The 24863-nt window shown below is 41.3% G+C and overlaps 1 protein-coding gene across 1 annotated transcript in view; it reads right to left on the bottom strand.

The window, feature by feature from the left end:
* The window catches only part of TMEM233 (transmembrane protein 233), a 46305-nt gene that overhangs the window by 5376 nt on the left and 16066 nt on the right, over positions 1-24863 (bottom strand). The window lies entirely within an intron of this gene.

Genomic DNA, 24863 nt, shown 5'->3' with positions numbered 1-24863 from the left:
ATTTCTCTATCTCTTTCTGTCTCTCTCTATCTCTGTCCTAAGTGGTTTAGAGTGGATACGAGTATGACTCATGACATATTACAATCTCAGTTTTAGTATTATTAATATGATAGTGGACTATGACTCAGAGGGAATCTAATGACAAGTGCTTGCATCTTTGGTCTGCTTACATATTTCCTATGTAATATTGAACAAGTCATGTAGTTTTCCTTATCTTTTTTGCTTGTAAAATCAGAGGATGATTTCTGAGATTTTTCCCAGTGTTTTTTAAATCCTCACCTTATGTCTTGGAGTCGATACTGTGTATTGGCTCCAAGGCAGAAGAATGGTAAGGGCTAGGCAATGGGGGTTAAGTGACTTGCCCAGGGTCACACAGCTGGGAAGTGTCTGAGGCCAATTTAAATCCAGCACCTCCCCTCTCTAGACCTGGCTCTCAATCCACTGAGCCACCCAGCTGCCCCCTTTTCTCAGTTTTAATTCTATAATCTGATGATTGGCAATGCTATGCCAGTCTCTTCTAGGGCAGGGGAAGGAAGCCTAATCTCACATTGAAAGAGGCTTACTCCCTAATACCTCCAATTCCTTAGTTCCTGTCTCTTTCAATCCTCTGTGAGGATTCTTCATGGCCCAGCTCTGTGGAAGTGGTACTGGTTTTGGAAGACCTGAGTTTGAATTTCATTTTTCATACTTATTACCTGAGTGACTTTGGTTTAATGTACTGAGTCACTTAAGTCACTTAACATTTCTGGTTCTCAATTTCCCCATCTGTAAAATAAAAATGATTGTACTAGATGAAAGCCTTCCTTCTTCAGTTCTATGAATCTTTGTGGTATCAGGGCCAATCCTTGTACTCCTAAAATCCTTGTAATAATTCAGTAAAATCAGAGGAAATATAGTTACAGAGCTATAAATGTTATCTTTGGATAACTGACTGGCATCAGAGATTTAGAGCTGGGAGTGGTCTAGACTAACCCACTTTTTTACAGATGAAGAAACTGAGGTCCAGGGAGGTTGTAACCTGCCCAAATTCACCCAAGTAATAAATGGAAGAGCCGAATATGAACTCAGATCCTGTGAAAGAGGGCTCTGCCCTTCCCACTATACCACACTGCCTCCTCCATGTCTCATAGCCATCTTGGGCAATGCAGCAGAGAGGTTAGTGGTAATAGTTCATGGTTATGTGAGGTCATACCTTCACATTGCTTTAGTTTTGATACTCAACACCCTCCGTGACTTTTCTCCTCCAATTGGAGAACTGGAGAATGGAGCAAAAAAAAAAACTCTTCCAAAAGGCTCTTTTTTATAGAGGACTTAGAATTTTCCAGCCAGTCCTCCATTTCCCAGCAGTTTCTCTGCTTAGTTTTGCCTCCATCATGTCTCAGGGCTGGGTAGCCCTTGACTGCTCCCTTCTTTTCAGCTTCCTTTTGTGGATTGCCTCCCCCCTATTAGTCTATAAATTCTTCCTGTCTCTGCAATGGGAAACAATTTCTTGCCAGGGAGGACTGTGAGGTACAAGGAGGGGTTACAGAGGGGACTTCAGAATGTGCTTCTGAAGAGTGAGCAGGGAATTGACTTCATTCATTCACCAAGCATTTAGTAAACACCTACTGTATACAGAACATTGTGTAAGGCACTGAGGCTACAGGCATGATATGAAATTAATAAATAGCAGCAGCAACAACAAAAACCAGTCCCTGTCCTCAAGAAGCTTACATTTTATTTGGGGAAAGGACACATTTAAACTGAGAAGTACACGGAATATTTTGAACTAACAACTAGGGGAAATCGGGAAAAGGGTGTATGAAAGTCTTAAAGGAAGTTAAGGATTTTGGGAGGGGAAAGTGAGGAAGGGTGAATATATCAATCATGGAGGACTGCCTGTTGGAAGGCATGAAAGTGGGAGGTAGAGTGCTGAATTAGGTCAGTTTGTCTGGATTATAGATTGTACAGAGGAGGATAATGGGAAGTAAGTCTAGATCAGTGGTTCCCAAACTTTTTTGACCTACCACCCCCTTTCCAGAAAAAATATTACTTAGCCCCCTGGAAATTAATTTTTAAAAAAATTTAATAGCAATTAATAGGAAAGATAAATGCACCTGTGGCCATCACCGTCTCCCTGGATCGCTGCAGCACCCACCAGAGGGCGGTGGCACCCACTTTGGGAATCTAGATCCAGTCTGTGAAAGACTGTAAACAGCAAGCTGAGGAATTTTGTATTTTATCGAGGGGTGATAGTGAGCCACATAAGATTCTTGAGCAAGGGGTCTGACATTGTCAGATGCTCTCTTGAGGAAGAGCAGTTCAAGTGTCAGTATGTTCTAGCCCAGGTGTAGGGGAAGAACTAGATAATGGGCAAATCTTCCTTCTGCCTCTGGGTGAACATGGTTAAATCTCTCTAGACTTCAATTTCCTCATGTGTAAAATGAGGCGCTGAACCTGGATGGCCTCTTATGTTCTTCCAGGTCCAGATTTATGATCTTACGTATCAAGTTACTTTCCAAATGTGAGCTTTCCCAACTCCATGATTTATGGAGGTTTAAGGCCCTTTCTAAGCCCACAACTCTGTGGTTCCATGGGAGAACTGGCTACTTGCTCCTGTAATCCTACCCTGGGTACCTTATTTTAAGAAGCTGAGTGCCTTGTGGCTGTTTGTAATTAGCCAGTTTTTTTTCTTTAAACCTTCACTAATTATCGGTTCCAACACAGAAGAGCAGTAAAGACTAGGCAACTGGAGGTCAGATTTGAACCCAGGACCCCCTATCTCCAGGCCTGGCTCTCTAGCCACTGAGCCACTTAGCTGCCCTTTGCCAGCCCTAATCTTTCTCCAGTCCCGCATCTCCGCCTGCCTAGGAGATAGGGCCAACCATGTGTCCCGTAGACATCTCAAACTAGCTGCCCCATCCTCAGCCTCGTACTTTTTGAGGGCCAAGAGCTGCAAGTTGCTTCCACTCCATCTGAACATCAATTTCTATAGAAAGGATATTTGTCGTGCAAATCCCTCCTGTAAGGGTCCTGAAATCGTGTCTGCTCCCAGAAGCCTCCCCGGGAAGCCCCCCACAAGGAGGGAGCCGCCTCCTCTCTTCTTCGGGGCGCTGCGCCTCCCCCCACAATGCATTATTCATCGTAGAACTGGAGAAAATTGGATGGTTCTGCTCCGTCAGCAGCCTCCAAGCAGACAAAGGTCACCCGCCACAGAGAAGGGTGCCACTGCCTTCTCTCCCACAGTAAATACAGATGACATATTCCTTGTTACTGCACCTACTTATTTCAGGTTTATTTATGCCTCCCCCTCGCCACCGCCCCACTGCAAGGATATATGATACCCAAATACCTGTGGGAGGAAAATAGGTTGGGAGCCAGGCACGGCTCTTTGGACCTTTTTTCTTAACCATCTGAAAGGAGGCTGTGGACGAGTGCAATGGGGCTGAACCTCAGGGGCTCTTGGACGGGCGGAGCCAATCTGAGCCAATTCTTGTCCATCCGTGTTAAAAGAGAGGACCATAACAACAACAATAAAAGTTAAGAATTATGAAGCGTTTTAGGATTGGCCAAGCACTTTATATCGGTCAATTCAGTCGATCTTCACTCTAGCCATTAGAGCTGCTATTTTTATCCCCATTGTTTAGATGAAAAAATTTAATAAATGCTATTATTATCCTCATTTTACAGCTGAGGAAACTGAGGCAGGTTAAGTGAATTTGCCCAGAGACACATAGCTAGTAAATGCCTATAGCCAGCTCTGAACTGAGGTCTTCCAGAGCTCTTTCCACTCCCAACAATATTAAATGATTAAACTTAAAAAAGTTAAAATATTTTTAAAAAGTTAAAATATTAACTCACAATAATATTAAAAGAAATAAGGTTGACCAGTGGAATTGCTTATCAGCTCCTGGAGGGGGGAGGGAAAAGGGGAGGGAAAGAATATGAATCATGGAACCATGGAAAAATCTTCTAAATAAATAAATTAACATAATATAGAAATCAATCAATTAATTAATAAAAAGAAAGATTGAGAAAGTTTATTATATGTCTTATCTCTTTAAACCTTCACAATTGCCATGTGAGGTGGGTCATGTTTTAATTCCCATTTTACAGATAAGGAGATGAAGGAAGACAGCAGTTAAGTAGGATCTCATCGCTATTAGGTGTCTGAGGTACGATTTGAACTCATGTCCTCTCTACACCAAGTCACTTAATGGACTCTCTCTGCCAATAGTACTACAAATATTCCCATGTAGGAATAAAAGCCAATGGATATTTGTTCTTTTTTTTTTAAATCCTTAACTTCTGTGTATTGGCTCCTTGGTGGAAGAGTGGTAAGGGTGGGCAATGGGGGTCAAGTGACTTGCCCAGGGTCACACAGCTGGGAAGTGTCTGGATATTTGTTCTTAAAATTTAAACTTATTTTCTATGTGCACTTGCCTTCTGCGGGCTACAGTTTACCTCTTTGTAAAACGAGGAAGTTGGAGGTTCTCCTCAGATTCCTTTCAGCTCTAAATCTATGATTCTATGAACAGGGGCACATCCTAAGTTGAGAAAATTTCCAATTTGAACACAAAACCTTGTGGGAAACTATGCAGAAGGAGATGGAAAGTCACCAAAGATTTAGAGGTAGAAGGAACCTGGAAATCTGTTAGGTACAATTTTCTCATTATTTCATAGAGGAGGAACAGAGAAATGAAGTGACTTGCCCAGGGTCACACGGCTAGCCAGCGTCTGAGGTAGGTTTTGAATGTGGGTCTTCTTGACTCCAAGCTTAACACTCTTGCCACTCTACAATGGTGCCTGTGATTCAGGCTCCTTGTCTGGCTCCTCCATGGAAGACACTTCTCTGCTTCCCATGGCTTGCTGGGGATGGTCAGCATCATCTCTCAGATGTCTTGAGGGTCCCAGCTCAGAGGGGAAGTGTATCGGCTATAAAGAGTTCTGGGATGGCAGCAAGGAAACCTTCAGGCAAACACTGACTCTCTACTCACAAACTTGGGGAAGCCAATTCACTTTCAAGAGCCTCAGTTTTTTTGTCTATAAAATGGGGACAATAATATGGCACAGAACTGTTAAGGGGAAAATGCCTTGTAAAATTGCAACATACACCTGAGCAGTGACTTACTAGAGAGGAGATGATAGCTTTGGCTGATTTTGTAGTAGATTAAAGGTGGTGCAGTGAATACAGAGGGTTCCGTGCTGGAGTCAGTAAGACCTGATTTCAAATCCAGATTCAGACACTTACTAGCTGTTTGACCCTGGAAAAGTCACCTTAACCTCTCCTTGCCTCAGTTTCCCCAACTATAAAATGGAGATGATAATAATAACATCTACTTCCCAGGGTTGTTGTGAGCATCAAATGGGATAATATTTTGTACAGTGGTAATCAGAGTGAGAATGTGAACTATGACTCCACAGAGAATGTAAACTACCTTGAGAAAATGTAAACAGCAAAAGAAGCTTTAATTATCCAATGGAAAAAAACCCCATACCTGGGACTATGCCTTCTTTGTTCTTTTTCTACATAGGTTTTGGTCCCTAACATATTTCTTTGTTCTGCTGCCACCCAATCCTGGCCTCTTGTGATTACACCCCCCTCATGAACCCAATGAACTCAATGAATCCTAATAAACTCAATAAAAACTATGAAGAGGGAGCAGCTGGATGGCTCAGTGGATTGAGAGCCAGACCCAGAGAGGAGAGGTCCTGGGTTCAAATGTGACCACAGACACTTCCTAGTTGTGTGACCCTGGGCAAGTCCTTTAACCCCCCCATTGCCTAGTCCTTACCATTCTTCTACCTTGGAACCAATATACAGTATTGATTCTAGGTCAGGGTTTTTATATTAAAAAATAACCAAACTCCGAATAACTAAGCTGGCACAGGCCCCCCTTTATTTGGCATCTCAGTATTATTTTGAAGGGTACATCATATTGTAATTGGCATAACTGGTTTCAAAGAGATCTGCCTTCTGCCCCCACATACAGTGATCCAGTGGGCAGGATAGTCTTCCCTCTTACAATCCTATATGCCATATATATATTATATATATATAATATACACATTATATATATATATATATATGTATGTAAGAGCACTTAGTGCAGGTCCTGGCACACAAGAGACACTTAATTAATGCGTGGTGATTGCCTGGCAAAGATGACAGTAATTTAAGATAGGACACGTTACATAAAGACCGAAAATTAACACAAAAGAAAAAAAAACCATTGGTAATGCCACTGATGGTATTCGTATGTTCACCAAACTTATACACACTCCCAGCTCTAGGATCATGGATTTAAAGCTGGGTAGAACCTTAGAGATCTTAGAGTCTACCCTTCATTTAATTTTATTGCATTTTACTTGTTATAAACAAAAAAGAATCATCAGATGTGAATATTTCAACATACAAAGACTAGGAAATTACGTATGATATGGCTACTCTTCTACACTTGGCTTTCTAAAGCTTACTTTCCATCTTAGAATCAATACTGTGTATTGGTTCCAAGGCTGGGCCATTGAGGTTAAGTGACTTGCACTGGGTCTCACCATGAGAAAGTGTCTGAGGTCAAATTTGAACCCAGGACCTTCTATCTCTAAACTGGACTCTCAATCCATTGAGCCAGCTAGCTGCCCCCTCTTCATTTTAATGCATATTAATTTTAAGTTGTATTACCAACCTTGCCCTATTTGTTTATGATTCTCTTTGCTGGTCAGAGATGGTTGCCTCTATTTTTAAATGTTTCATTGATGCTCTTTCTTTTCTTTTCTTCCTTCTTTCTCTCATTATCCTCACTATTCTCTCCCTCTCCCCTCTCCTCCAAAGTGAAGCTTTCCCTTGGAATTGAATGGATATCCAAGCAAAAAAAAATTGTTGTGTAATAGACCTTGGTCAAGGTACTTCCCAGCTCTGGGTCCTGGATTCCTTGCCTGAAAAATGAGGGGCTCACAGCATCATAATTCCAGAACTGGAAGGGACCTCATGGACCCTCTAGTTCAACCCTTTCATTTTATCAGCAAGGAAGCTGTCATCCAAAGGAAGTGATGAGTTGACGTGCCCACCACATATTAAGGAAGTTTTTTGAAGGAACTGGGTATGGCTAGCCTAACAAAGAGAAGACTTGGGTAGTAGGGGTAGGAGGATGATGGTTGTATCCAAACGTCCAAAGACCTGACCTTTAAAAAGTTTTCCATGCATGTTCTGTTTGTCTCCAGAGAATGGAACAAGGGGCTTCAAAGAAGAAGACTGAGGTTTTGATATCAGGGAAAACTAGAATGAATTCTTTTGGGAAGTGATGGGTTCTTCTGTCGCAGAAGGAGGTCATTGAAAGGACTTGATGACCACTTTTCAGGCATATGAGAGAGGAGATGAGAGGAAGCTTGGCAGAGTGGATAGAGTTCTTAATGATCGATAAGACCTAGGCTCAAATCCAGCCCCAGACATTTGATAGCTATGTCTCTTGGCAAGTCATTTAACCTCTCCTGCCTCAGTGTCCTCATCTGTTCAAGGGAGATAATAACAGAACCTAATTTATGGGGAGATTGCAAAGTTCAAATGAGATATGGGTCAAATACTTTGCAAATCTGAAAACACTATCTGAATGCCAACTGTGGTTCATGTCGCCGTCTCCAATAGAATGTAAGCTTGTTCAGGACAGAGACTGTCCCATTTTGGGCTTTGTGTCTTCAGTGCCTGGCACAGAAGAGTATTAAAATACCTGTTGGCTGATTGATGAATGATTTGGACATGTGGCCTCTGAGTTCTCTTCCAACTGTGAGAGTCTCTGAGTTCATAAATTTAACACCAACCTTTTAGGTTAATCAGATTAGGGGAGACTTTTTCTTTGTACAGAGTTGGACACACAACACAGCAAGTTCTTCTAAAATATGCACTGACTAATTTGGAACTATGCCCAAAGGGCACTAAAAGACTGCCTACCCACTGCTGGGTTTATACCCCAAAGAGATCATAAGGAAAAAGGCTTGTATAGCCGCACTCTTTGTGTTGGCAAAAAATTGGAAAATGAGGGGATGCCCTTCAATTGGAGAATGGCTGAACCCAAATTGTGGTATCTGTTGGAGATGGAATACTATTGTGTTATAAGGAATAATGAACTGGAGGAATTCCATGTGAACTGGAAGGACCTCCAGGATTTGATGCAGAGTGAAAGGAGCAGAACCAGGAGAACCTGATACACAGAGACCGACACATGTGGCACAATCGAATGTAATGGACTTCTGTACTAGCAGCAGTGCAATGATCCAGGGCAATTCTGAGGGACTTATGAGAAAGAGCGATATCCATATCCAGAGAAAGAACTGTGGGAGTGGAAACGCAGAAGAAAAACAACTGCTTGATCACATGGGTTAATGGGGATATGATTGGGGATGTAGACTCTAAGTGATCACTCTAGTGCAAATACTAATAATATGGAAATAGGTTTTGATCAATGACACATACAAAACCCAGTGGAATTGTGCATTGGTTATGGGAAGGGGGTGGGAGGAGAGGAGGGAAAGAACATGAATCATGTAACCATGGAAAATTTTTCTTAATTAATCAATAAAAAAAGAAAAGAAAAGAAAACAAAAAAGATAAAATATTCATCGACTGATTGTATTCCAAGAGTACAAACACAACTTCTAGGGACAGAAGAATTCAACTCATAGTATAAGTGAACACAGAATAAATAAGTCACTGTAGCTTTTCATTTTCTATAGATCATGGCCAGTGATCGAGGGCAGGGAATTTTTAGAAAATTGCCTTTTTATCTCTCCCTGTGCCTGGGACAATACCAGGCATAAGATGGGTATTTAGTAAATGTTGAATGAATGAATGATTGATTATACAGAATCCATGTTCTGAATTTTGGAAACTGAAGCTTCTGCATTATTCCTTCTGATAAAGAAATCTTTGGTACTAAACAAGAGGATTCTTTTTAATATGAAAAAAAAAGACCCTTTGATACTTCAAGGACCTGCATTCTGTGCAGACATTCCCTCCACTAATGCCAATTGCAGTTTCTTGGCCACTTAATAATTTTTCTTTGAGACTCATCATGGACAAATTATTAATCCTGCCATGGCCCAGTGGTGATGAGCATATCCAAAATTAACGAGGTTGATTCTTGGTTAAGCAATTTGGGTAGATACTAAAGAACTGTCAAGAGTTTGCTTAGGGGGAGGAGATGACAGTCATAGGATCACAGGATTTAAGAGTTGGAAGGCATCCAGTCCAACCCATACTGCACAGAAGAATCCTTTCTGCAACATGGCGGACAAGTGGTTATCCAATCTTCTCTCTCCAACTCTAAGGGGAAGTCCACATCTCCCAAGGCAGCCCAGTGCACATCCCTATATTTCTAATTGTTATAGGATTTTTTCCTGACATCAAATTTAAATTTGCCTATTTATAACTTCAACCCATGGCTCCTTGTTCTTCACTTTGCAGTCAAATAAAACAAGCCTAATCTCTCTTTCGCAGAAACAATTTCCAAGTCTTTCTGCTTGAGAAAGTGTCCTTTCGGGTCTTCTATTCTCCAGGCTCAACACTCTCCATTCCTTCAATTGCTGCCCACAGGGCACAAACCGGAGGTCCTTTACAATCCTGATTGCCCTCTTCAGGATGTGCTTCCTTTTACCATATTTATCATTTATCCTCATTATCCTCTTCTCATATTTTATCAATGCCCTTCCTAATATCTGGTGGCCTTAAGTGAAAACAATACTCCATATATGGTCTGGCCAGGGTATGACTATAAAAGGTCTATTATTTCCTGGAAATAATTGCCTTGGAAGCTTTGCCTTTCATTATAGCCCAAGAGCCCATTAGCTTTTTTTTAAACCTTTATCTTCCATCCTAGCATCAATACTGTGTATTGGTTATAAGGCAGAAGAGAGGTAAGGGCTAGGCAATGGGGGTCAAGTGACTTGCCCAGGATCACACAGCTAGGAAATGTCTGAGGCCAGATTTGAACCCAGGGCCTACTGTCTTTGGGTCTGGCTCTCAGTCCACTAAGTCATTCAGCTGTCCCCCCATTAACTTTTTTTATGGCTGCCATATCACAGTTTTGGACCATACTGAGCTTACAAACCACCCAAACTCTCTTATATTTTTTCAGATCATCTTCTGTTTAGCCAGACCTCCACTATCTTGTACTTGTGAAGTTGATTTCTTGAGCTCTGACATCAGATTTTACATTTGTCCCTATTGTATATAATTTTTATTAGCTTCAACTTATTGGATCCATCTCAATGTTCCAGCCCATTAAGACTCCATTCAGGGATAGCTAGGTGGCTCAGTGGATCAAGTACCAGCTCTGGAGATGGGAAGTCCTGGGTTCAAATTTGGCCTCAGACACTTCCTAGCTGTGTGATCCTGGGCAAGTCATTTAACCCTGTTTGCCTAGCCCTTGTCCTTCTGTCTTAGTGTTGTTACTAAGACAGAAAGTAAGTATTAAAAAAGACTTTATTCAGCAAATATTTATTAAGCACTCACTGTCTGCAGGTATCAGGGATGCAGAGACAAGGAAGGAACAGTCCCTGACCTAAAGTAGCTCACGTTGAACTAGGAATGTAGAATGCCCTCAGATAAGTGAATACAAAATATATGTGCAATGTTAAACCAAGTAATTTCAAGAGTAGGAAAAGCAAGAGATGGGCAAAGACTTTGAGATGGAGGTGATGCTTGAGCTTTGCTTTGATGGAAATTGGATATTTAAGAGGCAAAAGTTTGGGGGAAGAAGAACATTCTAGACTTGGAAGGCAGATGATCCAAAGGTCTGGAGACATGAGACGGAATGTCGCAGATCCAATCTATGGTTTGTATTTAAATATTAAAAACATCAAAAATAGATGTGGAATCCCACTGCTAGGTATATACCCCCAAGGAGGTCAAAGACAGAAAGAAATGTCCCGTATACTCCAAAGTATTTATAGCAGTGTTTTTTTTAGTGCATGATGGCAGGGAACTGGAAAAAATAGATGCCTATCGATTCGGGAATACCTAAACAAATGGTGGTGCATGAATGTAAGGGAATGTCTAGGGCTGCAGTGTAAGAAACAATGGATATGAAGAATTTGGAGATGTATGAGAAGACATAGACAAATAGAAAAAATGTAAGAGACTTGGGAAAATTATATACATGATTACAACAATGTAAACAGAAGAAGTGACAACTGCAAAGTCCAGAAATGAAATACAGTATAATAATGATGGCCACGCTTAGCTTGGAGAAGAGGTGGAAAAATGTAGCTCTCTCTGTCTCTGTCTCTGTCTCTTTAAACCTTTACCTTCTGTATTATAGATGATACCAAGTATTTATGCCAAGTCTGAAGAATGGCAAGGACTAGGCAACTGGAGTCAAGTGACTTGCCCAGGGTCACACAGCTAGGATGGGTCTGAATTCAAGTTTGAGCCCAGGACCTGCAATCTCCAGGCACCTTTGTCTCTTCCTTGAGGAGATGGGAAACTGAGGACGTGGGACACAGCATACACTATTACGAAGTTGGTGTGTTAGCCAACTTTGCTGAACTGATTTTCTGTCCTTTTATTCTTTGTTCCAAGGGCTAGCTTGATGGTTGGGGCTGTGAGTGGTTCATATTTAGAGATGATGCTAATGCCAAAATAAAAGAGCCACAAAAATTAAAAAAAAGATTCTGGGATCATTTCTTCATAGGGAAAATTAGCAATTTTCATTCTGAACAGCTAAGTAACTCCTTTGCTTGGTATCCTTGTGTTGAGGGTTAAAACCACAAAAGATGACAATTAGGCAATAGCATAAAAACACTCTGTGGCTTAGCTGAGAGTGCTTCTTTCATAAGTTTTGGTCTATAAGAGGGAAAAAGAGAAGAGTTTGAGGAACATTTTCTATGCAGCTGAAGGATGAAAAATCCTCTTCTGTGCTGATGGGGGTTGGGAGGAGATGACCGGTTCAGCTTAGGAGAAAGCATCCTCTTTTGATGAGAAACTCTTCAGAAACCTTTTTGTAAATCCTTTCCCATCTCTGCCCATGGGGGCTGCCTCTGCTTTGCCCATGGGGATGCTCATGCCTCACAGTGGGTCTATGGTGGACTCCAAGATCTCACTCCCTGACCATAGCACTTTGTATCTTTCCACCTGCTGTCATGTTACCATGGAAACTGGCCCCAACTCTTGGCTCCACCATTGAGCTAAATAACGGGGCTCTTTAGAATTAGACGAGGGTAGATTTGACTCTCCTCCAATGACAGAGCCCAGTGTGTCCATTAGCAGAGATCTCAATTGAATTTTTTAAAAAGTGTTTATTGGATTCTATTGATGGTGCTATTATCCAATAGGTTGTATAACTGGAAAACAGTGAGTAGGTCCTGCATTAAGACTAAAAGATGATAGATAGACTTTTAGCTGCTTTGGTAAACACACTTAATGATGAAATGTAGGGGAAAGCCCCAACCAAGCATCATGGGAGAATCCTTATCTGGAGATGTGTTCTTGCTGTTGTTGTTCAGTCATTTCAGTCATGCCCGACTCTTCATGACCCCATTTGGGGTTTTCTTGACAAAGATAATGGAGCTGTTTATCATTTCCTTCTCCAGCTCATTTTATAGACAAGGAAACTGAGGCAAACAGGGTTAAGTGAGACACTGAAAGGGTTTGCCATTCCCTTCTCCAGCTCATTTTATAGATGAGGAAACTGAGGCAAACAAGGTTAAATGACTTACCTAGGTTTGGGCAGTTAGTAAGTGTCTGAGGCCAGATTTGAATTCATGAAGATGAGTCTTCCTGACTTCAGTTCTGGCACTCAATCCACTGGTCCACCTACCAACCCTGCCTAGCTGGAGATTTACTTAGACATAAAATAGAAAAGATAATAGGATCATAGAATTAGAATTGGAAAGGATGTAGAAGGTCACAGCATCGAGAGCTGCAAAGGACCTTATAGCTTATCTAACGTGATCACCGTATCCTCAATTTAGAGATAGAAGGTCTTCTTAGAGGTCTTCTAGGTACAAACCTTCCATTTTTATAGATGAGGAAACTGAGGCCCAAGGAAATTAAGTGACTTGTCCAAATCTTCACAGCTAGTATCAGACACATAATTTTAATTCAGATCTTCCCTGACTTCAAATCCCTGCTCTTTCCATTTAACCACATTACCTCCAAGAAAAACCGAGGCTTGGGATGACTAAGTGACTTGACTGTGCTAGTCACACAGATGGAAAGGTTGGAACTGGGACTGAAATACAAGTCTTTTCTTCTCAGTCTTTCTATTGTCCCACAGATTCTTTTCCTTCATGAGAGGAAAAGTCTCTGTACACTATCAAGTTATATAAGATTATGGGCTAATGGGGTGGTTAGGTGGTTAATGGATAGAAAGCCAGGCCTAAGGTCCTGGGTTCTAATCTGACCTCATATATGTTCTAGTTGTGTGACCCTGAACAAGTCACCTAACTCCAATTGCCTAGCCCTTACTACTTTTCTGCTTTGGAACCAAAACACAGTATTGATGCTAAGATGGAAGGTAGGGATTAAAAAAAAGAACTAGATCATCAGGAAGATCACCATAGCTTATGTACATATACTATAAAGAATAAAATCATACAGACATCCTGGGTTCAAATTTGGCCTCACTTCCTACCTTTGTGACCCTAGGAAGTCACTTAACCCTATCACTAGCCCTTACCTCTTTTCTGCCTTGGAACTGATATTTAGTACTGATTCTAAGACAGAAAGTAAGGGGTTAAAAAAAGAATATGGGTTAATGTCTTAGAATAAAAGTTTATCTCCTTCATTTTGGTGAGAAGGATCTGGACCTTTGGCTTTATTGATATAGAAAACTCTCCACCTAGACAGATTGATACATGCTTTGAAGTTTATAGACCTAAAGACATGATGGCAAACCTATGGCACATGTGCCCAAAAGGGCATGCAGAGCCCTTTCTGTGGGCACACCTACAATGTTTTTTTTTAATCAAATAAACACTAAGTGTTCGAGAATATTTGAATACAGGATTTGAATCCAGGTTTTCAAGTCTCTAAGATTCCTTGCTTTCCCCTCCATTCCATCATTTTACAGGTGGGAAACAAAGGTCCAGGGAGGTTAAGGGATTTGTCCAAGGTCACACGTGAAGTAAGTGTCAGAGGTAGGTTTTTTGTCTCCATATCTAGCCCTTATTCACACAAGATGAGAAGGTGTTGATGGGCTGGGTGTCCCCTCCATCCATGCCTTCCTCTAATGCCTCATCTCATCATAGAGGAGAGGGTTGTCAGACTGAATCAGCATAGATTTGAGGGAAAACTGATTTCTAAGATTTCAGAAAAAGGATAGCCCGGAATTCATGGTCTAAAATTGAAAGGGGAAAGTCATTTATTCACTCACCAAATTTATTAAGTGTCAGGCACTGTAGGATATAAAGAGAATAAATGAAATCATCCTTCCTTGGAAGAATGGGAGCAATGAGGCAGGGGCAAGGGATCAGACATTTACAAAGCACTACTATATGCCAGGAATTGTGCTAAGGACTTTATAAATATCATCTCAATTGATCCTCACAATAATCCTGGGAGAAAGATCCTATTATTATTCTCATTTTATGGCTGAGGAAACTGAGGCAAACAGAGATAAAGTGACTTTTCTAGGGTCATGTAGAGATTAAGGACATACACAAATCATTACAGAATAAATAAAAAGAAAATAAAAACAAGATAGTTAAATACAAGGCATTTTAATGGCACAAGGTATTTTTGAGAAGGACACAAGAATGTTTACAAAAGCAAACAATTCCAGTCAGGAAAAGAAAGGGAGGGGCTGTTTACAAAAATTTATGTGGGTGCACAGGGAGCTCCTCAGTAATCTCAGATTTTATGTCATGGCTTAGTGAAAAGATTTAGGAAGACCTGAGTTCAAGTCTTGCCTCTGACCCATAAAGGCCAAGTGACTCTGGGAAAGTCTTTTTACTTCTCAGGGTCTGAGGGAACTCTCTATAGCCCTAAATTATAGCTGGGGAGAATTATGAACTGGGGAGAATAGGAGTGGGAGGCTAAAACTTAGAAAGAATCTAGGTTAGTGATAAAGAGACAGAAAGTCAAGGGAATTTTCAGCTACTTTGAAGGCAGGAAGAAGAGGAAATCAATTATAGGGGTGCCACTTGGAGGGACAATGAAGAGAGGAAGGAGAGAGTGGGGAAAGAGGAAGAGGGAGGCAGAGAGAGAGAGAGAGAAGGACAGGGAGAGAAAGGGAGAGAGAGAGGAGAAAAAGAGGAAAAGAGGGAACGAGGGATGAAGAGGGAGAGATGATGGAGAGATGGAGGAGAAAGAGAAATATTGAATGACCAAATCTTCATATTTGTTTCCTTGGCCAAAGAGAGACAGTTGAATTTATAAAGATGTGGGTTCAAGTCCTGCTTCTGACATCTACTGGCTATATGATTCCTGAGCAGATTTCTTAAACTCTGTCTTCTAAGATTTATAAATTATAAAGAAGGTACTGACCTATGTTAGCAGGGGGAGCTTCCTCACCTGGAGTTTCCTATACCAATTTTATCATAGGTCCAACCCCTATTCTCTATACTTTTTCTTCCAAGAAGGATTATTCTAGGATTGGGAACAAGGATAAATTAATGGGAAGTTGAAACCCAACTAAAGAAAATAGAAGGGAACATTAGGTTGTTGTGATTAGTTCGAGTCATCAAGTGACAATGAATACAAAAACTGAATACATTTATTCTGAAAAGCTTGGAAGATGGGACTGTTGGACTCTCTCATTCCTCTTTTCTCTTTCTTTCTCGTTTTTTCCTCCCCCTCTCTATTCCTTTCTATCTCTGTTCTTCCCCTCCCTCCCTCCCTCCCTCCCTCCCTCCCTTCCTCTTCCTTCCTTCCTTCCTTCCTTCCTTCCTTCCTTTGTTTCTTTGTTCCTTTGTTCCTTTGTTTCTTTCTCTCTGCCTCTCTCTTCCTTTTCCTCCCCTTTCTCCTTCTCCCTATCTCCTTTCTCTTTCACTCCAAGTAGTGCCCTGATCATTGATTTTCTCTTCTTCTTGCCTCCATAAATCTGGCTGCTCACTCCTCTGATATGTTATAATGGGTCAAATTAGAATTTAGGTTTTCTGAACACAAATTCAACACTTAATGATGTAGACAGGTGGTGTTCTTTGCTGAGTATGATGGTCCCCACACTAATGAGAGAATGGGGCCAATGGAGTATTGACATATATTGATTCATGTTCTTTCCCATAAGGACTGGACTGGATGGACACTGAGCTCCTGCTTAACCCTGAAACTGGTGTTTCTGTGATCTGTGAACAATCATGGAAAACTAGAGGTATCACCATGTGGCAAAGTAGACTAGTGTGTTCTATTGAGAAGGCAGTGGAATGGTGGTCAAGAGATCAATGTTTGAGTCCAGCTTGGAGGTGAATCCCAGAAGAATTCTAGACCATGTTAAAAGATGGTTTAAGAGCATGCTAAAAGAGAAGCAGAGGTTATTGTTGGTGTCATCAAAGTCTACTCTCATCAAGGATAGACCTTACTATTTTTTCCTTTTTTTGCAAGAAAGGAAAAAACCCAAGGATTTTAAAGCACCTACTACATTCAAGACACTGTGCTAAGTGCTCTATAAACATCTTGCTTGATCCTCACAACAACCCTTAGACCTAGGTGGTATTATCTCCATTTTATAGTTAAGGAGGCTGAGGTTATGTGACCTGCTGAGAGTCACAAATCCATCAGCTTTCTGAGGCCAAATTTTAATTTAGGTCTTCTTGACTCCAGATTCAGTGTTCCATCCATTGCATTATTTTTGTTGTTCAGCCATTTATCCATTGTGTCTGACTCTTCATGACCCCATTTGGGTTTTTCTTGGCAGAGATACTGGAGTGGTTTGCAATTTTCTTCTCCAGATCATTTTATGGATAAGGAAACAGAGGCAAACAGGGTGAAGTAACTTGGCCAGGGTCACATAACTAGTAAGTGTCTGAGGCCAGATTTGAACTCAGGAAGATGAGCCTTCCTGATTCTTGGCCTGATGTTCTATCTATGACTCCATCTAGCTTTACATTGTACCCTCTAGCTGTTTCTGAAGGTCTTGACCATTATGTAAGGGGAAGGTCCCTGATAGAGTTTGCCTGAATTTCATAGAGACATTTAAGAGTCTTTCATACTATTGTTACAGACAGAATAGAGATAGTAGGACTACTGTTTGGGGAAGGGGCAGCTAGGTTTGAGGGCCAGGCCCAGATATTAGAGGTCCTGGGTTCAAATCTGGCATTAGACACTTTCTAGCTGTGTGACCCCGGGCAAGTCACTTAACCTCCATCGCCTAGCCCTTGTCACTCTTCTGTCTCAGACCTAATAAGCAGCCATGATTCCAAATTGGAAGGTAAGGGTCAAAGAAAAAAGAGTATATAAAATTGGGCGGATTTAGGATTTCTGGAATGATAAGATCTAAGGACTACTCATAAATGGGTTGATGTCCATCCAGAAGAAAGTTTCTAAAGAAAGTTCTATTTTGGAGGCTATGCTGAAAAACTTCCTAAAAATTGTAGTGACTGGCCAGTGAAATTGGAAAGGAATAGATTCTGTATCTCTGGAAATCTTCAAGGGGAGGTTAGATAGCCAGTTGTCTTGGAAGGTACAGAGATGATTCTTATTGAGGAATTCAGTGGATCATATGACCTGTGAGATCACTTGCAGCACTGATTTCCTGATTCCATGAATAACTCTTTGAGGCAGGAAATACAAGTATTATTTTCCACACAAACTGAAGCTCAGAGAGAGGAAACAATTGGCCCATGGCTATGCAATGAATTAATAATAAACATTTATTAAGTACCTACTATGTGCCAGGCATTGTGCTAAGCACCAAGTTAGTTATGTGGATGACAGAAACATAAATCTAGACCCAGAAGGGACCTGAGGGACCAACAGCATTGTAGCCAGCATTTTAAGGTTCACAAAGAGCTTTGCAGAGACGATCTCATTTGCTTCTCACAATAATCCAACTGGTGAGGTTGAGTTATTATTATTATTTACAAAGGAGGAAATCAAAGCTGAATTGACCTTTCCGGGGCTACAGAACTAGTAAGTGAGGTGGAACTTGTGTCTTCCTGACATCAGTTCCAGCTCTTTATCCAATATGGCATCGATGCTTTCTTTCAGTGAAAGGGAGAAAAAGGAGATACAGAGCAGATCGCATAGAGAACATTCCAAGTGTATATACAGAAGCTAGACAGACTTAGGGTGGTCTTAAAGGCCAGGCTAAGGAATCTGTATTTTATCCTAGTGGCAATAGGGAACCACTGAAGGCTTTTGAGCTCAGGAGGGACGTGGTCAGACCTGCGTCTTAGGGTGATTATTTTGGTGGCCATGGTCAGCACTTGTTATTCATTCACACTATCTCCTCTTACTTTCAGGTTTTCTTGCTCCATAAATATCTTTAAGGACAAGGAACAATTTGTCCTTGAGTTTATTATCTCTAAAACTAGAAATCTGGGGAGGAAATTTGCCAAGTTTGATGGAGAGCCCTAACTTTGAGTATGTGAGGCTTCTTATATTGATGGAATAGGCCTATTAAAAGGAAAAAATCCCAACCTTTCTGGCAATCAAAGTTAAATTCTTTCCATTGGATAAGATCTGATATTTAGAGGATTGAAACTATTTGAGGTGATAAGCTGGTATTCTAGGGTTGAAAGGGATGTCAGGGGTCATGAAATTCAGCTTCTTCTCGCCCCAGATGGGAGAACTGACCCAGAGGGCAAAAGATCTGCCCAGTGCCATTAGGTTACAGATTTTGAGCAACAGTTAATTTCCCGCCAATGGATAAAATCTGAAGTTGAGAAGGGAAAAATGGTTTGAAGTCATTCAAGCATAGTAATACAGAGGCAGAACAGGAAGGGACCTGAGAGGTCATCAAGTTCATCTATCGCATTTTATAGGCAAAGAGACGGATCTGTAGAGAGGAAGGATCTTACTACCAATGTAAGTGGTAGTATTGGGATTTCAATGGAGATCTTCTGAGGCTGGGGGTCTGTACTATTAGACTTTGGTGCCAGGTGCTGATGGCACAGTGGATAGAGCACTGGGTCTGGAATCAGGAAGACCTGCATTCAAATCTGGCCCCAGACACTTACTAGCTGTGTGACTCTGGGCAAGTCACTTAATCCTTTTTGCCTCAGTTTCCTCATCTGCCAAATGAGCTGGAGAAGGAAATGGCAAACTATTCTAGGACCTTGGCAAGAAAACTCCAAATGGGGTCATGAAGAGTAGTACATGACTGAAATGACTGAACAACAACAAAAAGGATCCTAGAACTGAAAGGGACCAGTGACATCATCTGCCCTCATTTTACTGATGAGATACTGAGCCCCAGAAGGGGACAGTAAGTTGTCCAAGGTTACCCAGGTAGCCAAGTGCAGAAGTAGAATTAAAACTCAGGTCTTCTGAATGCTAAATTTCAGCCCTCTAGCATTTTGACTTCAAGATCTTCAAGTAATGGGTACAAAGGGGCAAGAGTGAGTGAAGCAAGAGAAAAATTAAAAAGTCATTGTTTTGTATGAGCAAAGGAGAGAGGGCATTAAATAGGATCTACTAGAAAATTCTATGAATTGGGCTTAGAGAAACCAAGGGATAAAGAGCTGCCATTTTTCTCCTGACCTTGAGAACTAGAATGGCTACTTATTATTTCTATAATAAATTATAAACTGCTCTGTCTGAATTTTAAAGTCCTTCATACCTTGGCCCCACTAAATCCATCCAGTGTCATATATTACTTCCCTTCCCAACTTCTGTAATCCAGTCAAACTGGCTTCATTCTCAGAGGTAGCCTTCCATCTCCCATCTTCATGTATTTATAATGGCTGTCCCTCGTGCCTGGCATTCCCTCTCTCCTCTCCTCTGCCTCAAATAATCCCTCACATCCTTTAATATTCAGCTCAAGCATCATCTGCTATACCTGAAGCTCCCAAGTACTAGTGCTTTCCCTCCTTAACTACCTTATATTTAATTTGTATATAAATATGGCGTATTTTCTAAACCAGTGATATTGTCTTTGTTGCTGTTTCTTACATAAGACCCTCCACCTCTTGACTTTAAGCATTATTTTCTCTGGCTGTCCCCCATGCTTACAACACTCTTCTTCATCTCTGCCTCCTGGCTTCCTTCAAGTCTCAGACAGAATCCCACCTTTTGCATTAAGCCTTCTCTGATACCTCTTAATACCAGCCTTCCCTCTGAGACCACGTTGAATTCATCCAGTCTCTAGCTTATGTATACATAATTGTTAGCATGTTTCTCCCTCATTAGAATCTGACATGATCCTTGAGAATAGAAACTTTCTTTTTGCCTTTCTCAGTATTCCTTGGTGCTTAGCATTGTGACCAGCACATAGTAGGCATTTAATAACTGATAGTTCCAATCCAATCCGACAAACTTTTATTAAGCTCCTACTATGTGCCAGGCACTGTGCCAAGAGCCAGGAATACGATTAATAAAGATAATCTTTGCTCTCAAGAAGTTTACAATGTGATGGGAGGAGACAAGTCACAAAGGGAGGCGAGAAGGTGGGAACCTAGGGGCTATCTTATTCCATGGAATTGAAATCAGGCAGAATTATCAAATGCAAAATCTAGCTGACTGCTTGTATTTATTTATGTATGTGTTTTTTCTCTAATAGAAATAAGCTTATTGAAGGCAAGAACAACATCATTTTTATCTTTGTGCCCCTAGCGCAGAGTCTAGCAACTAATTAATTGATAAACATTTATTAAACACCTACTATGTACCAGGCAAGCAAAAGGAGAAAGGGATGGCAGAATTTGAGATTGATAGATAGTGTCATGGAAGCAATGAACATGAGCTTGGACAGATTTTGGGAGACAGTGAAGGATAGAAGGGTCTTGTGTGACATGGACCATAGAACTGGACACGATTGCACAACAAGAATGTACCAGGCATTGTGCTAAGTGCTTGGGCTACCAAAAAAACCCCAAAAAAACCCCAAAAAAACCCCAAAAAAACAAAAGACAGCCTCTGCCCTCAAGGAACTTAAAATCTAATGGAGGAGGCAATATGCAAAGAAATATATCCAAAGCAAGTTAAATATATAAATACAGGATAAAGGAAATAAGAGAGAAAAGGCACTAAACCTGAAAAGTTGAGAAAGGCTTCTTGTAAAAGACTGGATTTTAGTTGGAATTTAAAAGAGAGCACAATATGCAGTAGGTGCTGAATAAATGCTTCTTGATTGAGATTGACTGAATGATAAGAACATGCAGTAGGTCTGGATGAGATATTTTCTCAGGTATCTTCTGGGTTTACATATGTGTTTCTATGATCTGTAGAATCTGGGGAAGGCAAAAGTAAATTTCTATTTTCTGGGTCTACTAGAGAATTATAGCTTTACAATTGGAAAGGACCTTAGATGATGGAATACTATTGTGTTCAAAGGAATAATGAACTGGAGGAACTCCATGTGAACTAAAACGAACTCCAGGAATTGATACAGAGTAAAAAGGAGCAGAACCAGGAGATCATTATACACAGAGATGGATACACTGTGGTACAATTGAATGTAATGGACTTCTATCCTAGCAGCAATGCAACGATCCAGGACAGTTCTGAGGGACTTATGAGAAAGAAGCTATCCACATCCAGAGGAAGAACTGAGGGAGCAGAAACACAGAAGAAAAACAACTGCTTGATCACATGGGTCGATTAGGGATGTAGATTCTAAATGATCACCAGCAATTATCAATAATAAGGAAAAAGGTCTTGATCAATGACACATGTAAAACCCAGTTGAATTGTGTGTTGGCTGTGGGAGGGGGGTAGAGGGAGAGAAGGGAAAGAATGTGAATCCTGTAACCATGGGAAAAATGCTCTAAATTAATTAATTAAATAAAAATTTCAAAAAATTAAAAAAATAAGAAAGGACCTTAGAAATCAGTTGGCCCAATTCCTTTTGCCCTTCCTTCTGTTCTTTTTTCATTTTTAAATTTTGTTTTATTGGGTAGATTTTGTTGTTCAGTCATTTTCAGTCATGTCTGACTCTTCAGGACCCCATTTGGGGTTTTCTTGGCAGAAAAACTGGTGCAGTTTGTCATTTCCTTCTCCAGTTCATTTGACAGATGAGGAAACTGAGGTCAATAGAGTTAAATGGTCAAGGGCCATATAGCTAAGAACTGTCTGTGGTCAGATCTGAGTCCAGGACCTTCGATCTCCAGGCCTGGTTCTCTGTCCACTGCTGGGTGGCCTAGTTGCCCTGGTCAATGTTGTTTCTTCCCATTAGAATGTAGGCTCCCCAGAGGGCAAGGGCTGCTTCAGTTTTTCTTTGTATTCCTAATATCTACACAATGCCAGAACCACAGGGACCTTAGTGGCTAACAAGCCAAACTCTTGATCGAAACTCTTCCAGAATCTCCAGTATAAGGGAAACCACTATCTCCCATGGCAGCCCATTTCACTTATAGACAGTTTTAATTGTTAAGAAGTGGCTAGAGAGCTGGCTTGTGAGTCAACAAGATCTGAGCTCAAATCTTGCCTCTTACACATACTGGCTCAGTGATCCAGGATAAGTCACCTAACCTCTTGGTACCCAAGGCAATTCTCTGAGAATGTAACTTACAGAGAAGGTGCCCATTGGCACTAGTAGAGGAAGTTCAACATGAGGAGTTCCCTACACCTATGAAATCAAGAGCTCTGTCAAAAAAAACTTGTATTTACTTCTCTGTGTACTTAGGTGTCTTCTTCCATTGAATTCTAGCTCCCTAGGGAGTTCAAGTTGGGCTTGGAGACAGGAAGATTCATCTTATTGAGTTCAAATTCAGCCTCAGATACTTACTAGATATGTGTCCCTGGCCAAGTCACTTAACCTTGTTTGCCTCAGTTTCTTTATAAAATGAACAGGAGGGGCAGCTGGGTAGCTCAGTGGATTGAGAGCCAGACCTAGAGACTGGAGGTCCTAGGTTCAAATCTGGCCTCAGACACTTCCCAGCTGTGTGACCCTGGGCAAGTCACTTGACCCCCATTGCCTACCCTTACCAATCTTCCACCTATAAGTCAATACACAGAAGTTAAGGGTTTAAAATTTAAAAAAAAATTAAAAAAAATAAAATGAACAGGAGATAAAGAAATAAAATAGGGGATATAAAGTAGGGGAAATAAAATTAGGGATAACTTTATTTCTATGTCTGCATCCTTGAAACCTAGTACAGTACCTGACACAGAGTAGGCAGTTGAATGTTTGTCAATTGATTGAATAAATGTTTTCTTCCCATTAAGCCTCGATCTGTCTCTTTGCCAATCCTTGCCATTGCTCATTGGGTCAAAGACAAACCTGGCACTGACTATAACAAAGGGCTTAATAAAGGCTTATTGAACCGAACTGAATTGAATTGAACCAGAGGCAGTTGTTTTAAAACCCTCAATAGGATCCATTTCTGCACTCTGTCGGGTGTGGCAGGCCACAGAGAGCCAAGAAGCTAACCACTGAGTCTGTTTGGGGAGAGAGAACTTGGGTTTGGACGAGGCAGCCTGTGGTCAGGCAGAAAGCAAAGACCTACAGGATGAAAGGCAAACCCACTTGGACCCCCTTTCCATCGACAGCCATGCCAGTGGGGAACCACTCATCCATCACCGATGTGCTGCAAGAAGAGTCCAGTTGGGTTTTGAGTGGAGATGCTTCTGCATCTGCAATGAGCTTGAGAAGAGTAGGCCTTCAGTGGAGGCAGGCCACAGCTGGAGGAGCACTTGGCCCGGAGTGGGGAGATCTGAGGGTGGGCTGAAGATCCAAAGAAGGATGTTAGACAAGTTCCTTAGCTCCTCTGGAAACTAGGGGAATCTTTTTGTTGTTGTTATTCAGTTGTTTCAACTGTGTTCCACTCTTTGGGACCCTATTTAGGGTTTTTCTTGGCTGAAATACTGGAGTGGTTGCCATTTCCTTCTCTGGCTCATTTGACAGATGAGGAAACTGAGGCAAATAGGGTTAAATGCCTTGTCCAGGGTCACATAGCCAGTAAGTGTCTGAGGCCAGATTTGAACTCCCTGACTCCAGGCTCAGCACTCTGTGCACTCTGGTGCCACCTAACTGCCCCAGGAGAATCATAGAATCATGGATGAACTGGAATGGTCCTTAGAGGTCATTGAATGTAACCCCCTTATTTTATAGATGAGGAAACTGAGGCCATGGAGGGGCTAAGGGAAGTCATAAAGGCACACAGCTAGTTAGTGTCCGAGTCAGGAATTGAACCTAGGTCTTTGTCACTCCAAATCCTCTAGCTATTATGCACTATGCAGTCTTCAGTGAAAATCTTTCATAATAAAAATTGGTTGAGGACTTCCTTGCTTGAACATGAGGTCGACTTTTTAGCACCCACATACACATTCCAGCAAAACTGAAGTTTTCACCAGATCAAATGAACAAGAAATCCAATGAGGAACTGTAGTAGGCGATTTCTTTGATTTTTGGATTGGCAGAGAACAGCTGGTTCTGAGGGTAATAGGGGAGCACAACCAGAAACAGACCAGAGACATGTGTAACCTATAGGGTTTTGTGTCCAGAGTCAAGTAAGTGTTCCCCAAAGAATGCCATAAGGTCCCTACCCTGGGGGTGCCAATGAGTAGTGACTAGCTGCGACCCAGACCTAGAAGACTCCAAGTCCCTAAAGCTCTGCTCTTAGATTTCAGGGAGGAAAAGAAGATTCTTCATGAAGACCCTCAAAGATCCAGGGAGTACCTAAACCCATTAGATAGAGGTCAAAGCTAGAACCCCAGGAACCCAGAAAAGAATAAGTGGAGCCAGTTACTCCACCCAACAGGCAGCAGTGAGTGTACTCTGACCCTTTCACAAAGCCCCAAATCAGGAACTAAATCTGGAGAGATGAATAAATCAAAGAAAATTCCAATTAGT

This window comes from Gracilinanus agilis, chromosome 1, assembly GCF_016433145.1.
Source record: "Gracilinanus agilis isolate LMUSP501 chromosome 1, AgileGrace, whole genome shotgun sequence".
NCBI lineage: Eukaryota > Metazoa > Chordata > Mammalia > Didelphimorphia > Didelphidae > Gracilinanus > Gracilinanus agilis.
The sequence above is the reverse complement of the archived record's forward strand: the minus strand, read 5'-3'. Positions and strand labels throughout refer to the sequence as shown.